The sequence below is a fragment of the Equus asinus genome, chromosome 10, assembly GCF_041296235.1.
Source record: "Equus asinus isolate D_3611 breed Donkey chromosome 10, EquAss-T2T_v2, whole genome shotgun sequence".
Taxonomy (NCBI): domain Eukaryota; kingdom Metazoa; phylum Chordata; class Mammalia; order Perissodactyla; family Equidae; genus Equus; species Equus asinus.
The window spans coordinates 19,946,125-19,960,941 of NC_091799.1; the positions used below are offsets into that span (position 1 = coordinate 19,946,125).

A 14,817-nucleotide genomic window follows, 5' to 3' on the forward strand; every position below is an offset into this window, starting at 1 on the left:
TCATTTTTAGGACTTGAGTCCCATCAAGGGCCAGAAAGGACACAGATCACACTGAAATTCCTCCATGAAAGAAAAAAGTTTAAACTATATAAGGATTTGTTAGTTGCCTGGAGAAGCCTAGAAGACAGTGATTCCCAGACTCTGGTACATATCAGCATTTCCTGCTGGGTGTATTTAAATGCAGCTCCCCAAGGCCCACCCTAGTAGGTTCTGATTCAGTAACTTGGAGTACGAACTGAGCATCTGTTTTTGTTAATCCCCTTTTTTCCAGTGTCCACTAAATTTGAGAACAAATGTTATAAGGAATGGTATACTCAAAAGGAACAATAGGGAATGTAAAGGCCAGCAACCATTTATGATATGCTTAAAGTTTTTGAGATAATACTGACTACAGTGGGGCCTAGAGAGCACAGAGCCCCCTGGAGGGGGCCTACAGACTGGCACGTGCCCATTGCCTCAGTTATGCTGGGTATTTAATTGTTTGTCAGATTCAGCGATGCTGGGCTACATAGTCTCCTCCTTTCAACTCTTTTTTTTCTTTTTTTTGAGGAAGATTAGCCCTGAGCTAACTGCTACCAATCCTCTTCTTTTTTGCTGAGGAAGGCTGGCCCTGAGCTAACATCCATGCCCATCTTCCTCTACTTTGTACATGGGACGCCTAGCACAGCATGGCTTTTGCCAAGCAGTGCCATGTCCGCACCCGGGATCCAAACCGGTGAACCCAGGCCGCCCGAGAAACAGAATGTGCGAATTTAACCGCTGTGCCACTGGGCCGGCCCCTCCTTTCAACTCATTAACCTACAGCTTGGCAAGAAGGGAGCACCTAGTAGTACAAGGGGAAAGGAGTAATGTCCTGCCACCCCCCTTCCCACCATTCCTGTCATCCCAGTGAGGCCTCAGCTCTGCAAGATGGCTGCCAGAAGGGGCTGGTGAGAAAATTGCCTGCTGCTCTGGGGCCCTTTCCCCAAGGCTGCCAGATTCCTCCTGCCTTTAGATAAACATCTTCCTAATCCCTCTCACTCCAGCTTGTCAGCCAATAAAGATGTCATTGTTCTAGCATCTTTCTTCCCAAGAATTCAGTATGCTTTGAAAAGTAACATTTTATCAATTCTCCATGTCTCTGAGAAATGAAAGGCAATCACTTACATGTTGCATAGAGGGATAAGCTGGAGTCGAAAGGCTAGGGAAGAGCTAGAGAGAGGATTCAGGTTTCCCTTACACTCACACTGAGACACTCGCTGTGCCAAGGCGGGGTGGACTCAGGCGCTGGAAGGCAAAGGGCGCACCACACCCGGCCTAGTGGGCCACCACCTCCCTGCTGCCTCCTGGCATCACTCAGTCAAGAAGTAGTGATTACACAGCTCGGTGAGTGGGGCAAAGTTCCGAGCGTTGGGAATAGAGAACAGACATAGGCCCCACCATTTCAGTATTGACCATCCAGCAAGAGAGTGTTTTGTCTTATCTTCAGACCTACTGGATGGGTCTGTGTAAAAACCACACGTGTGGGTCTCCTGCGGGTTTCCTCCTCCCACTCTGGCTCCAAAGATCTAGAAATTGTGACACTACCTGGAGCAAAGAAGTGCACCGCCCCAGTAAAACACTTGGTAAGTCCCTGCCCCATCACAGTGCTTTTCACACCGTGTTCTCAGAGCCCTACGTCCCCGGGGACCTCAAGCGCCTGTGTGTGTGCACAGAGTTGGGCATGAGGCCTCCCTTCAACCAAAGGAGCTCCACTTTCTTCTTGCCTATTTTGAGATTCTTCATTTAAAGAGTCAACTGATAAAAAAGATTTTGCTGCTTAAAAAAAAGGTTGGGGCCGGCCATGTGGCTAAAGTTCCACTCACTCCACCTCAGTGGCCCAGGTTCGCAGGTTAAGATCCCAGGCGCTGCTGACCTACTTCACTCATCAACCATGCTGTGGAAAATATACAAAATACATACAAAAGAAAAGGATGATTGGCACAGATGTTAGCTCAGGGCTGGCCTTCCTCAAGCGAAAAAAAATAAGAGGAAGATTGGCTAACGGATGTTGGCTCAGGGCGAATCTGCCTCACCAAAAAAAAGGTTTGAAAGTTATAGGCTTACAGAATAAAGTCAGACTCCTCAGCATAGCCTTTACAAACATTGACCACCAGCTGACCACTGCAGGCTCATAGCCCAGAATTTCCCATCCTGAACTCAGGCCGTGGGCATTGTGAACTACTGACACACAAACACACCTTGAATTCTGTGCTGCTGCCATTCCCGCTGCCTGGAATACACCTCCGCTCTGACCCTCCCTCTACCTTACGGTCACCTTCATTTCCCCACCCCCAGCCCACTCATTTTTCAAGATCCAGCTCCAGGGCCAGGCTCTCTAACTTCGCCCCCCAGAGTTTGCACACATCTCTGGTAGAGCACCTCACACAATGTGCTGTGTTTATCTCTTTGAGGTCAGCCCTTCTATCGCCCCCTCATCTCCCTGCTGAACTCATCGACCCAGGGACTGGGTTCTCTGTCCTCAGCCCCTAGCACATGCCTGCACAGTCGTCCTCAATGAACGCCTGTTGTCTTGACTGAACTTAGTGAGGCCAGAATTTAGAAACCAAAAGTTAGTCAACATAATTTATATTGCAAAGTGCCCAAAGAGATATTAAATGAATCAGCTTGATGCTGTGTTGTTTTTTGTTTTACGATTTCCAGTATCTTCATCAAATTAATTCAGTGAGTTAATCTACAAAGTTCATCTTCGAGACCATCATCAGAGCACAGAATTAATCTACAGGCTTCTTCTCCTCCTCTTTTTTTTTTATAAAGGATTAATGGTAACCCTTTTTATCTTTTGTGTCTGTTGAACCTTAGAAAAAAGTTATTTTAACAGCACTAAAGAAATGAAAGTCACTATATTTCATAAGTTTAGCCTGTGATTTTTATCAGCATAGTGATGTATGTTTGTAGCTGAGTTTACATCAAAAATTATTCTTGGGGCCTTCTTGAATGAATTATGGCAAAGAGAGAGAGTCTAGAATAGATAAGGTTTTTGATTTCTGCAATATATTTCCTTTTTCATGTTTTTATCTCTCCTAACACAAGTGTCTTGCCGAAGACTGGAACGTGTGACCAACTGGAATAATGTAGTTGTGGAAACAGAGCAGACGTGTTATTAAACAGACTTCTTTACAGAAAAGCATTAAGTGTTGGGAGGATAATGAAGTTGTCCCCGGTTTTACTTGAGACATGTTTGTCAGAATTTTGAACAGAAAAGAAATGGTTTTTAAAACCTTCAAATATGGCCAGTTTGCAGTGTTTATTGAGAAAGCCACTGTCAAACCATTAATTTGGTCGTCATAAGGAACACAGCTCAAGTTTAATTGATGCCATATCCGAAAAGTACGTGAATAGCTGACTTGGCAAAGGCACTGAGTATTACAGCGCCTGCAGTGAAACACATAATTACATGTTTGTAGAATCAGAAAGACCCAGACTTTGAAGCCTCCTCCACGAATGGCAGTTCTGTGGCTCTCTGTCCTGTCCCTAACTTCTCCCTCTTAGGCCGTGTTTCAGAGGGAAGATTTATTGCTCTGTCCCTGTGAGTGTTTAAGGACCTGGAACTTAATGATTAAATAGATGCATGCCTCAAAAACATTGTACATATCAATATGGACTCTTACAAGAGTTATTTGAGAAGATCTGTGTATCAAAAGCCTTGAGAAATTAAGAAGAAATTCTGCCTTTCTAGATTAAAAAATAAAAAAGCTGCCTGCTGCCATTATTATTCAAATCAGTGATTTCGCAGTCTGGTTTTGCCACTCCTTAGGATATCTTTTGCTATTTTGAAGGATGTCGCAGACCTCTAACAGATGAATTAATTTTAATTCATTTTGCCTGAGCAAAGATGTGTACGGCACGTAGGAGAGGAGAATGTTTTCATATCAGAAACTACCATGGCTGAATTGTATCAGAGGAATAATTCTCCATCCTGATACAGGTCTAGACATAGGCTTTGAATGCCGTGGGCTCTCTTTCCAGTGCTAGCCTCGATTCCAACAGTGAAACAAAAGCAAGGGACCTTTCTGTGAAACTGGCACCCATCAGAGATTCTCAGACTGGATTTAAATAAAGTACCACATCAACCATGCCTGGTCTGGTTTTATCATAGGAAGGTTGTGCAGGTTTAGAGTCTTTAAAGGAAGCAGCCTATCATTAAGAAATCAGATTTAAACCTTAATAAAGTAGCTGTCATCTTTATAGCTGAAAAGGGCTCTGTATCTCAATTAAGTATAGATAATATAAAATCTTAAGGAAGCAACATAATAGAGGTAACCTGATTACGTTCTCTTGCAATAGTACAATTTAAAGGAAATCTGATTCTGTTGATGCTGGTTATGCTCGTGGGGGGTTGTTTGTTTGCTTTTTATGTCCAAAACACTGTTTGGATCCAGGATGGGACTCCTTGGGGTTATGAGTTAACCACAACTGCAGGAGACTGTTAAACCCTCGTGAGTAGAAGCTGCTGGATATTTGAGATGAGATTCAGTTAAGGTTATGAGTTAAGTTAGCTGGGGTTGTTGGTGACCTCCCACTTAAATGAATCTTTCGTTTCATAAGTACTTGACAAGATCTGTAAAGTAGTGTATTTAATTTACTAATTAAATTAAAGCTACTGAATAATGATTTGTCCACATTGATTTAGCTTAAACAGAAAAGATCAGCATTGTTGTGATCTTCAGCAACCTTAATGGCCGAGCCAGTTAGACACAAAGGCCTCTTGTGTTTTATAGGTCAGAAGTACATAGGTAAGCCCGGGCTGTAATTGAATTGCCTGCACTGCACCCAGCAGTTGCCGATTTCCTTCGCCTTCCCGTTCCATTGTTGCACTGGGGCTTAAGAGAATGTTAACGTGGTAATAGGCACAGGGCCTTCCCCATTATACGTCTTGCTATCGAGCGGTTCTGCATGACTAGTTAAAGAAGATGGCAAGAAGATTAATGAAAGCAAGGCTAATACAGAAGGGGGTACTTTTGCAAGACTTCTACCGAGGAGATATTAGAGCTGAACCAGAGCTTGGCTTTTTCTTTATCCTGTGACCTTTGAACCTGCCTTACTGTTGAGAGCTGCCAGGGAAGTCGACATTTTGATTGATGTTGGTACACGAGTCAGTCTTTCCCATTGAATTCCACATCTGCAGGAAAATAGCTTTTCCAGCAGAATTCATACTGGCTAGAAGTGATAGCCAAGTTGATGGCTGAAATGCTTTTATGTAGTTTTCATTTAAACCGAAAGGTATTTGATGGTTTAATTCAGTATCCAGTTTTCATAGATTATAAGCATTCACTTATATGTCCTTAATGGGTTCATCAGCTCATAGTGAAGGACCAGTATTAAGAGTGTTCAGAGGTTTGCAGCCAGAGCTCCAAACAGGCTTTATGGGAGAGTAAAAGCAGTCATCAAACAAACCTTCACCATCCTTAAAAAAGAAAAATCAGTCTGAGAGCCTGGGCAAACTGACTTTGAGGTTTTTGTAAATAAAGCACAGCGTCTGACTTTTTGGAAAGCTGTGGATGGGGAAATCTGAAATCTCGCCTCCAAGCCCCGGCTCAGAGGCTGTCTTGATCCACCCAGATGCTGGCTTCCCTGACCTTGTCCTTGGGACACTAGCATTCCATCTGAAAAGGATTGTTACAGTCTGCTTGTGAGCCAGCCCTGTGCAGAAGCAGACCTCTTCATGTGTTCTCACTAACTTTGTTACCTTGCTTGTGGAGCTGCAGGCCTCTAGTGTGTGTCTATGTCTCTGAATGTGCCTGTGTGTGGATCCTCCACCCCCTCTCGCAACAAAGGAGGGCAAGGAGAGTGGCAGAGGGACTCTCGCAACAAAGGAGGGCAAGGAGAGTGGCAGAGGGACTCAGGTTTTGTTACTAAAATCGACTTGAGCACACCCCACCCGATGCATTGAATCCTCTGACCACCTGGTGTCTTTTCTCCGTATTTGACAGGGGGGTGGTTCTAGCAGAGAAAACACACACACATGCTGATGTGACAGGGATTCCAGTCCCTAAAGGAAGAAGTACCCAGGAATTTTGTCATATCCTTTAGATGCTCGTGAGAATGTTTGAAAGAGAAATGAAGAGGATATTAACAACCGCTGGATGAATGAGCTACACCCTGAGGTGGGTGGGTGGATATCCATGGCCAGGCCAGCGGACTGTAGGCCCCAGTAAGTAAGGCACTGCATTGATGCTTATGTGGAGCTGTAGCTGGGAGGGCTACAGCCCATCCTCAGGCTCTGTCGATTCCTAGGAGGTCCGGGCACTTCACACATTAGGTGGACAAGCTATGTTGTGTTTTTATTCTCTGACAAGGACTTATTTCATAAGTTCCAGATCAAATACGGTAAGTACTACTCGATTACAGAACACAACGGACTCTAACATATTAAATGCCCCAGTTATTGAATTGCCTTTTCATAAGAGTACTCTGGAGCACAATCAGGAGCAGGCAGTGCCTCATCCTTTTAACAGATATGTTTCCTAGCCCTATTAAAAGGGGTCTTCATCTATCCTGTCAAAGGGAGTCTGCTGGGGTTTTTTAGTTTAATTACACTATCCAATTAAAACTCCTTGCTGCATTTGGATGCGCCTCTCCTTGGGCCTGAGTGGATATGACATTTACAAGGCTCGCCTTTCAAGCAGACAATAGTGTGATTGATGAGGTGCACATTCAGTGAAGGAGGCGAGTGCCTGTGGAAGTGCTGCTTAGTGCATTTTGATTTATTTATCATCTCCTTCCAAAACAAGGGAGCTGCCCGGGAGACAGGTTTAGGCAACCAGGGAGACCACCTCACTTTTTCCAAGTGTGTGGGAGGGAAAGACCTGGAGTGTGCCACAGGATAAAGGTGGAGAAAAACTTAAGTATGGAGCCAGCTTGCATCATCTAATGCCAGTCTGAAATCTGAGGTTCTTTGACCCAGTTTGGTTTCCAGTAACCTCAAGCTGTGATCTGCTGTGAAATAGGCCATCACTGTGTTTCATGGAACAGTTTGCTGGGTCTGGATAACATTGACCAGGCCCCTGCGAACTCAGCCGGTGGGAACCAACCCAGCTTGTGTCCCATTGACTGACCTGGTCCTTATTAACTGACACCTGATGTTTGCACTAGGCATGCCTGTTTATGCTCCCTGCTGCATCCACCAGAAATCCAGGAACTTCTGTCTGGGGGCTACAGTCAGCGCTCAGTGACTCTTTCTCTAACTCTGCCTGGGCATGTTGAGCATTTAAAAGTTGCTTCTGGAATTTGGAATTGACCAAGAGCAAGTGTGGTCCATCAACAAAGAGAGATGGAGACACAATGGAGAACTTCTCAAGGTTGTAGTGAAAAGGCAGACCCAGCCTCTTGTTTTTAACCTACTATTGCTGTTTCCCCTCAGTGTATGATAGAGGGGACCAGTGTGCTTGTCTCTGTAGAGCCTGGAAAAGAGGTGCTTTGGTACAGTGTATGGTGTCTGGAAGGGTAAATAGTCTGTGAATTTAGGAGGCAGGAGACTCTACCCTGAGCCCCAGACAGATGATCAGAGCAGCACAGCTCCCGTATTCATCATCAGGAACTACAGTGGCTCTCAGGCTGGCGGGGCGTGTTTGCCAACCGTGTGACATGCAAGAGTGTTTGTGAGGCAGATTGGCTGGTGCTGAGGTACTCGCTGTGTTTTCTTACTTTCTCTCTAAGTTTTCTTCATTTTTCCCTTAGGACTTATAAGCAAAAAAGAAAGAATTTGCTTCTGTTGACTGAAATGTTGGTATTTGTTAGACTAGAAAACATTTTGGGGTATCAACTTTTTTTCCTCCTGGGAGAAGCCTTCTTTTTGCTAAATTTTCACGTAGTTGTTGACATGGGCCTTATGGACCCTTAATAACAAACCAGTTATCTAGGTATAATGGAAAAGTTGCATACATTTACATTTTCCTAGATTGTTTATTACCATTTCCTCAAATTCTTTCTTCTTGATTTTCACATCAAAAGAGATACTAATTTGAGAAGAGGGTAAGGGCAGTTCCCTACTGAAAAACTCTGTGTGAAAGATTTCTCAGCTGGATAAATGATGGAGAAAATCTGTTTCCCTCGCCTCCTGCCAAGCTTCAAATTGTGTTTTCATAATAAATAAATGGAGTGTTTAGATTTTAAGTTATTCTTGTAGACATGGAAAAAGTAAGCTGTTCTTTCATTAAAATCGCAATATGTATTGCTTACAAGATTTCCATAGGCAGCTTCCAAAATGGGATAACTGCTACCAGATTTTCCCTTCTGACTGGAAACCACACAAGATAGAAGAAACTGTTTTCAGACATTGGAAAACAAGCAGTACAGGACTGTGAGCCCTGAGAGAAGGGAAACAAATGAGGTGAGATCTCTTATCACTTCATCCTTTTTCCAGGGTTTCCCAAGGAGAGCATAGCAGTCTCACTGAGCTGGGAGACAGAGATCAGAGTTGGGGAAGGCTGAAGCAAGTGACATTTGCAAAATAAAGTATGGAGAGGAGGGAGCTACACTGTGAAAGAGGCCCTTGAATCTTGTGCTGTATAGTAAGCTGTGCGTGCCTACATGGGACCTCACAAGGCTAGTCAAAGAGCAACTACTGGGGAGCTGTAACTAGAGTTCTGGCCAACCAGAGTGGAGCATCCAAGGCATTTAGTAGTGACCCCAGAAAGGCCATATTTTAGGAATAAGACTAAACTAGGCCTAGATTAAAGACTGCACCAATCCTTGCCTAACAGTGCTTTAAAAAGGAGTCTTGAAAGGATCAAACTGATCCACAAGTAAATTAACTGCCTGCCAGAACAAACCCCAGTACTCTGTAAAGGATGACAACAAAATGCAGACACCCCACAATGTAACATTTATAGTGTCTAACATTCAATCAAAGATTACTAGACATGCAAAGAAGCAGTAAAATGTGTCCTATAACCAGGAGAAAAATCAATCAGTAGAAACAGGCTGGAAGTGGCCGGGATGATAGAATTAGCAGACAAGTACTTTAAAATAGCTGTAATAAATATGGTCAAAGACTTAAAGGAAAACAAGAACTCAAAAAGAAGAGAAGTGGAAACTGTTAAAAAGAACCAAATGAAAACTCTAGAACTGAGAAATATAATACCTCAATCAAAAAATTCACTGATGGGAGCAGATTAGGAAGATTAGGGAAAGAGGTCAGTGTGTTAGTTATCTAATTTGCCATGGAACAAATTACCTCAAAACTTGGTGGCCTAAAACAGCATTTATTGTCACAGTTTTGTGGTCAGGAATCCAGCACAGCTTAGCTGGCTCCTCCAGCTAGGGTCCCTCACAAGGCTGCAGGCATATCAAAGGTCAAAAGTCACTAGGTCTAGCCCACAAACAAGACAAGAAGATTACACAAGGGTATGAAAAGCGGGAGACGGGATCATTGGGAGCCATTTCAGAATCTGCCTTTCACCGTCAGTGAACTTTAAGACAGGACAACAAAAACCGTTCAAACTGAAGCAGAGAGAAAAAAAAATAGATGAAAAGAACAGAGCCTGTGGAATAATATCAAATATTCTAACATATGTGTAATTAGTCTCGGATGGAGGAGAAAACTATTCCAGATTTGATTAAAAATATCAATCCAAAGGGCCAGCCCTGTGGTATAGGGGTTAGGTTTGGCGCACTCTGCTTCAGCGGCCTGGGTTTGCAGGTGCAGACCCACACCACTTGTCAGCCATACTGCAGCGGCAACTCACATATAAAATGGAGGAAGATTGGCACAGATGTTAGCTCAGGGCTAACCTTCCTCAGCAAAAAAAATATACATTTATCAATCCACCAATCTTGGAAGCCCAATGAAGGCCAAACAGGATAAAACAAAGGAAATCATATCAAGGCACATCATAATTAAATTACTGAAAACCGACAATAAAGAGAAAAATCTTAAAGGCAGCCAGAGAAACCAAGATAAGAGTGATTGCTGACTTCTAATCTGAAATAATACAATCCAGAAGACAATGGAGTGACATCTCTAAAGTGCTCAAAGAAAATCTGTCAACATAGATTCTATATTCAGTGAAAATATCCTTCAGAAATGAAGGTAAAATAAAGATATTTTCAGACATTAAAAAGATGAATGAATTTGTTCCCATTAAACCTTCACTGTAAGAAATATTAAAGACTGGAAGAAAAAAAAATACCAGATAGAAACCCAAATCTACACAAAGAAAGTAAGAGCACTCAAAATGTCACCATCAGCAACTGTGTCAAATGAGCCAAGAAAAAGGAAATAAGAGAGACTTCTTTGAGCAGAGATCAGCAAACTACAGCCCGTAGGCAAAATCTAGCCACCACCTGTCCTGTATGACCTGTGAGCTAGGAATGGGTTTTACAGGTGGACATTTGCAATTGATTTGATGCTGCGAACACTAAGTTTGAACTCCATTTAAGCAAAATGTTATCTCCCCCACCCCAGAAAAATAATTCTATCATTCTCATTAGTAGACCCGTATTACCCAAAAAATGCATTTGATTATTATATTTTGAATTGTGCCAATACAAAATGTGGAAAATTTTTTTCTTTCTTTTGTATAAATATCTACAAAATATCCTTAATTTTGCCTCTTGGTCCACAAATCCTAAAATTGACTCTCTGGCCCTTTACAGGGAAAGTTTGCTTGTCTTAGAGAGTGAAGATAAAAAGGCAGAGGGAGCCTGTCATGTGCCAGGCAGTGTCCAAGGGCTTTATATGCACTGCTTAATTTTCACAACAGCTCTGTGAAGGTTTATACACATTATAGGATTGTAGGATTGTTGATTCATCCTAGGATTATTTAATTTATCCTCGGATTGTTTAATTCTTGAATTATTTAATCCTATTGATAAGCCTAGGATTTTTAAACTCTATGAGGCAGATGCTATTCTTGTCTTATAAGTGGGGCTCAAAGAGGTTACATGACTTGTCCAAAGTTATATATCCATGGTAACAGTTTTGTATCCTTTCCTCTGCCGCTGACACAAAGCCAAGGCACTGAGCCGTCGGTTCTCCTTTGATGGGAGAGCACCCCATGCCCTGACTCTGAATTTGTAAAGGCTCATCGGACAAACTTGAGCCTCGCTTGCTTACCCAGTTTCTCTTCCTAAAGGATATGAAGTACAGAAAATGAGAAGAAGGGAGAAAGAATGACAGGACTTACTAAAGGCAGTGGAAAGTGAAAACTGGCAAGAGGTGACCAAAAATGAAAGAAAACAAAACAAAAACTATTAAAAAGCAGTTCAGGAACTGAGAAAGCCCAGTAGTCTGGCAGTGCGCCAGTATTTTGTGGCAGGACAAAGAGCCTTTGCACCCTGAGGAGATCAGGATATTCAGTCCTTAGAAAGATAAACGTGATAACAGTAATTTATTCTCCTTATTCTCTAATACAGGAGGAGACTTTGTAATATGGAATTTTAATGCTTAAAATGGAAAAGGTTTTTTGCACAAAGGTCACCCTGGCTCTCTGCTGCAAGGATTCTGGATAGATGAGGTTTCGTGTGTTGTAATTTCACCTCCCACGAGTACTTGCAAACTCAAGCTTGTCACAAACTGAGGACAAAACTTCCAGATACAGAACTTGTTTCTTGTCTACCTCTCTAAAAACTAAAGAATAAAATTCAACCAATATTTGGTTACTGAAATGCCGTACGATATTTTGTTAGAACAACTTACACATGAATTGAAGCATCAAAAGACCTCATAAACCATTGTTCTGAATTCATCTCCTGAGTACACATAAGCATTTCTGCTGCGCGGGGGTAGAATACTTGTCTCAAGGAAAAGCACTTGTACAGTTGTTTGAGTTGCAAGCTGAACTAGCCATTTGTTTCATGGAATGCCGTTTTTACTTGCAAGAACGACTGACAAACCATAGTTATCCAAACTTGAGTATTTAGCAGACATCTGCTTGAAAATGAAGGAAGTGAACCTGTCACTTCAAGGAAAACAAGTGCTAGTATTTGATACCAGTGATGAAATTCAGGCTTTCAGGTGAAAATTAGAATTTTGCAAAACTTGTATCCATCGCTGTGAGCTTGGCTTCTCATTGCTTAAAGACTTTTCTGATGAGATCAGTGCTGATATTAATGAATGTGATTTTTTTCACATCGTATAATGAAATGTGTCAACAGTTGGAAGATCTGCATAACTCAGTGACCCATTATTTTCCAGACTACTGCATGATGTCACAAAATCATGCAAGGGTAAAAGATGCATCCAGAATGTAAGACAGACCAATGGATTTTAATGTAACAGAATAAAAAACATTTATTAACGTGGTTTTAGGTTCCACATTGCAACTAATCTTTAAGAGACTACCATTTATCAAGTTTGGTATAGTATCAAAGAATATTTGCGAAGAATGTTAAAATATGCCTCCGTTTTCCAAAAACATATCTGTGTGAGGCTGGCTTTTCTTCATCTGCTGTAACCAAAACTATATATCACAACAGATCAAATGCAAAAGCAGATCAGAGACTGCAGCTGTTTTCTCTTAAACCAAATATGAAAGAGATTTCAAAAATATAAAATGTCACTCTTCTCATTAAACTTGTTTGGGGAAATATAAGGATTTTTCCATTTAAAAATAAGTTTTTCATGTTAATTTATAATGAGTTTATTTCTTATTAATAAATATTTTTAAAATGTCTTCAGTTTTGGGGCCAGCCCGGTGGTGCAGCGGTTAAGTGCGCACGTTCCGCTTCGGCAGCCAGGGCTTCACCAGTTCGGATCCCAGGTGTGGACGTGGCACCACTTGGCAAAAGCCATGCTGTGGTAGGCATCCCATGTATAAAGTAAAGGAAGATGGGCACGGATGTTAGCTCAGGGCCAGTCTTCCTCAGCAAAAGAGGAGGATTGGCAATAGTTAGCTCAGGGCTAATCTTCCTCAAAAAAAGTCTTCAGTTTTAATTTATAATACCATAAATATTGATAGATATAATCCACATGAACAGAAGCTTTTTGTGCTCCTCAATATTGCTGAAGAGTTTAAAGGGATTCTAAGACCAGAAAGGTTGAGAACTGCTGATCTAGTGCCTTGAAAATCATCTTAAGAAACTTAGCCTTTATTCCGAGGACAAGAGGAAAAGAAGCGCTGCAGAGCTGTAAGTCGGGGAGTGGCGTGGCCAGATGTGTGCTCTAAAACGATGGCTCCTGTGGGTAGACGTTTGGATGTGAAGAAGACGTGATCAAACGTAGGAAAACAAAAGAGGAGGCAACAGATGGTCAGGACCTGGGTGAGGGCTGTGGTCACAAGATGGACGGAAGATGGAAGTGAAAAACATTTAGGTCACCAAATGCCTGGAACTTGGTGAGTAGTGAGGCCTCCAGCTGAGCTCACAAAGCTTTCGATTTAAGGGGAAATGTTGACGCCGGTTCTGGACATGCTGCACTGCGGGCCATGCGAAGATGGCCTGTGTACTCATTTGGCTCTGGAACTCCAGAGAAAGGCCTAGGCCAGATATCTGCTTTGCGATCATCCAACGTATGAGTCGTAATTAAAACCTAAGGGGCAAACCTAACAAAGGAGAAATGTAGATTTAGAAGACATGAGGGTCAAGAATAGGACACTGGGGAAGACCATCATTTAAGAGACAGATGAAGGACAAGAAGGTCACAGAGGAATGTAAGAAACGTTGACTAGAGAAGTCAACTGAAGAATCAGGTGACTGTGCTCCATGGGAGCCCGAGGAGAGAGGAAATCAAGAGGTATCAGTACAGCTGAGAAGCCAAGCAAAGTAAAAGCCACAAACTATCTACTGATCTCTCAGTGTAGAGGTCGTAGTGACCTTAACAAGAGTGTTTTCAATAAATTAGATAGAGGAAGGAGGGAAATCACATTGCCTGGGGAGTATTTATAATCAGAGAGCCTTAATTATGTTTATAGGAAAGAGCCAAAGAGTGAGGGGGGGTTGAAAGATGCAGGCAGAAGTATGGGTCAGACTCAAGCCCTGCCTCAGAGGTCGGGGAGGTCGTGACAGTTCCCCGGGCCTCTGCCACAAGGGGTGCTCTGGGCGGAGCGCCAGCCTTCGCCAGTTGAATTATACATTGAACCGAAGCTCCTACCAGCAGCTCAGAACTGCCACTTACAGTGGAGACCGGATCTGAAGAGGGTTTTCAGCCCAGAGACCAGAGAATCCCAGCCCAGCCTTTCCTCCAGGGCCTACAGAAAGATACAGCCTTGCCTAAAAGAGTGTGTGTTCCCATCTGTTACCTGCAAGAAATCCAATGAGAGCTTCCCAGCCCTTTCCAGGCCAGAGGAGCAGAAAAGGTCAGACCCTGGAAACCCAGTTTTAGAAAGTACCCATGCCTGATGTAAAGGAATTGAGAAAGAATCCAAATCCTCAAAGATGTTCTTCTTAACCTTATTTATAATACTGGCAATTTTCTAAGTAACTAAATGCCCCACAGAGAACTGGGTGGCATGAACCATGTACACATCTGTTTAATGTTGAAATAAAATGCGGCCATTGAAAAAGAGGGTTATAGAGACTACATGGCGACAGGGAAAGGCCTATGGTAAGATGTTAACTAAAAAAAATTTAGCCACAAATTTTAGTGTACAATCTGATGACAACTGTGCAACAAGTCATGTGAGAGTGACTAGAAAAGAGATCATGGATGTCACTGCACCAGAGTGTCGCTATCATAGGGGTGGAGTGTGGAGGTTTGTCCTCTGTCTTGTAAATTTCTAGTAATTTAAAAATATATTTTATAATTTTTTAATTGAAAAGAAAAAAGTTATTTTTGGCTTTCCTGGCAAGTGGTGACGCCTAGGGGCAGCCTCCCTTCCAACAGTCCCCTCTGTTCCA

The 14,817-nt window shown here is 42.5% G+C and overlaps 1 protein-coding gene across 11 annotated transcripts in view; it reads left to right on the plus strand.

The window, feature by feature from the left end:
- The window catches only part of MAPKAP1 (MAPK associated protein 1), a 231,373-nt gene that overhangs the window by 204,881 nt on the left and 11,675 nt on the right, over nucleotides 1–14,817 (plus strand). For 2 of the 11 annotated variants that reach the window (XR_011506228.1, XR_011506229.1), the window contains one exon: nucleotides 8,224–8,371. The exons of the other annotated variants lie outside the window; for them this stretch is intronic. The gene's annotated coding sequence lies outside the window, so the exon portion shown is untranslated. The remainder of the gene's footprint in view (nucleotides 1–8,223; nucleotides 8,372–14,817) is intronic. 11 annotated transcript variants of the gene reach the window in all.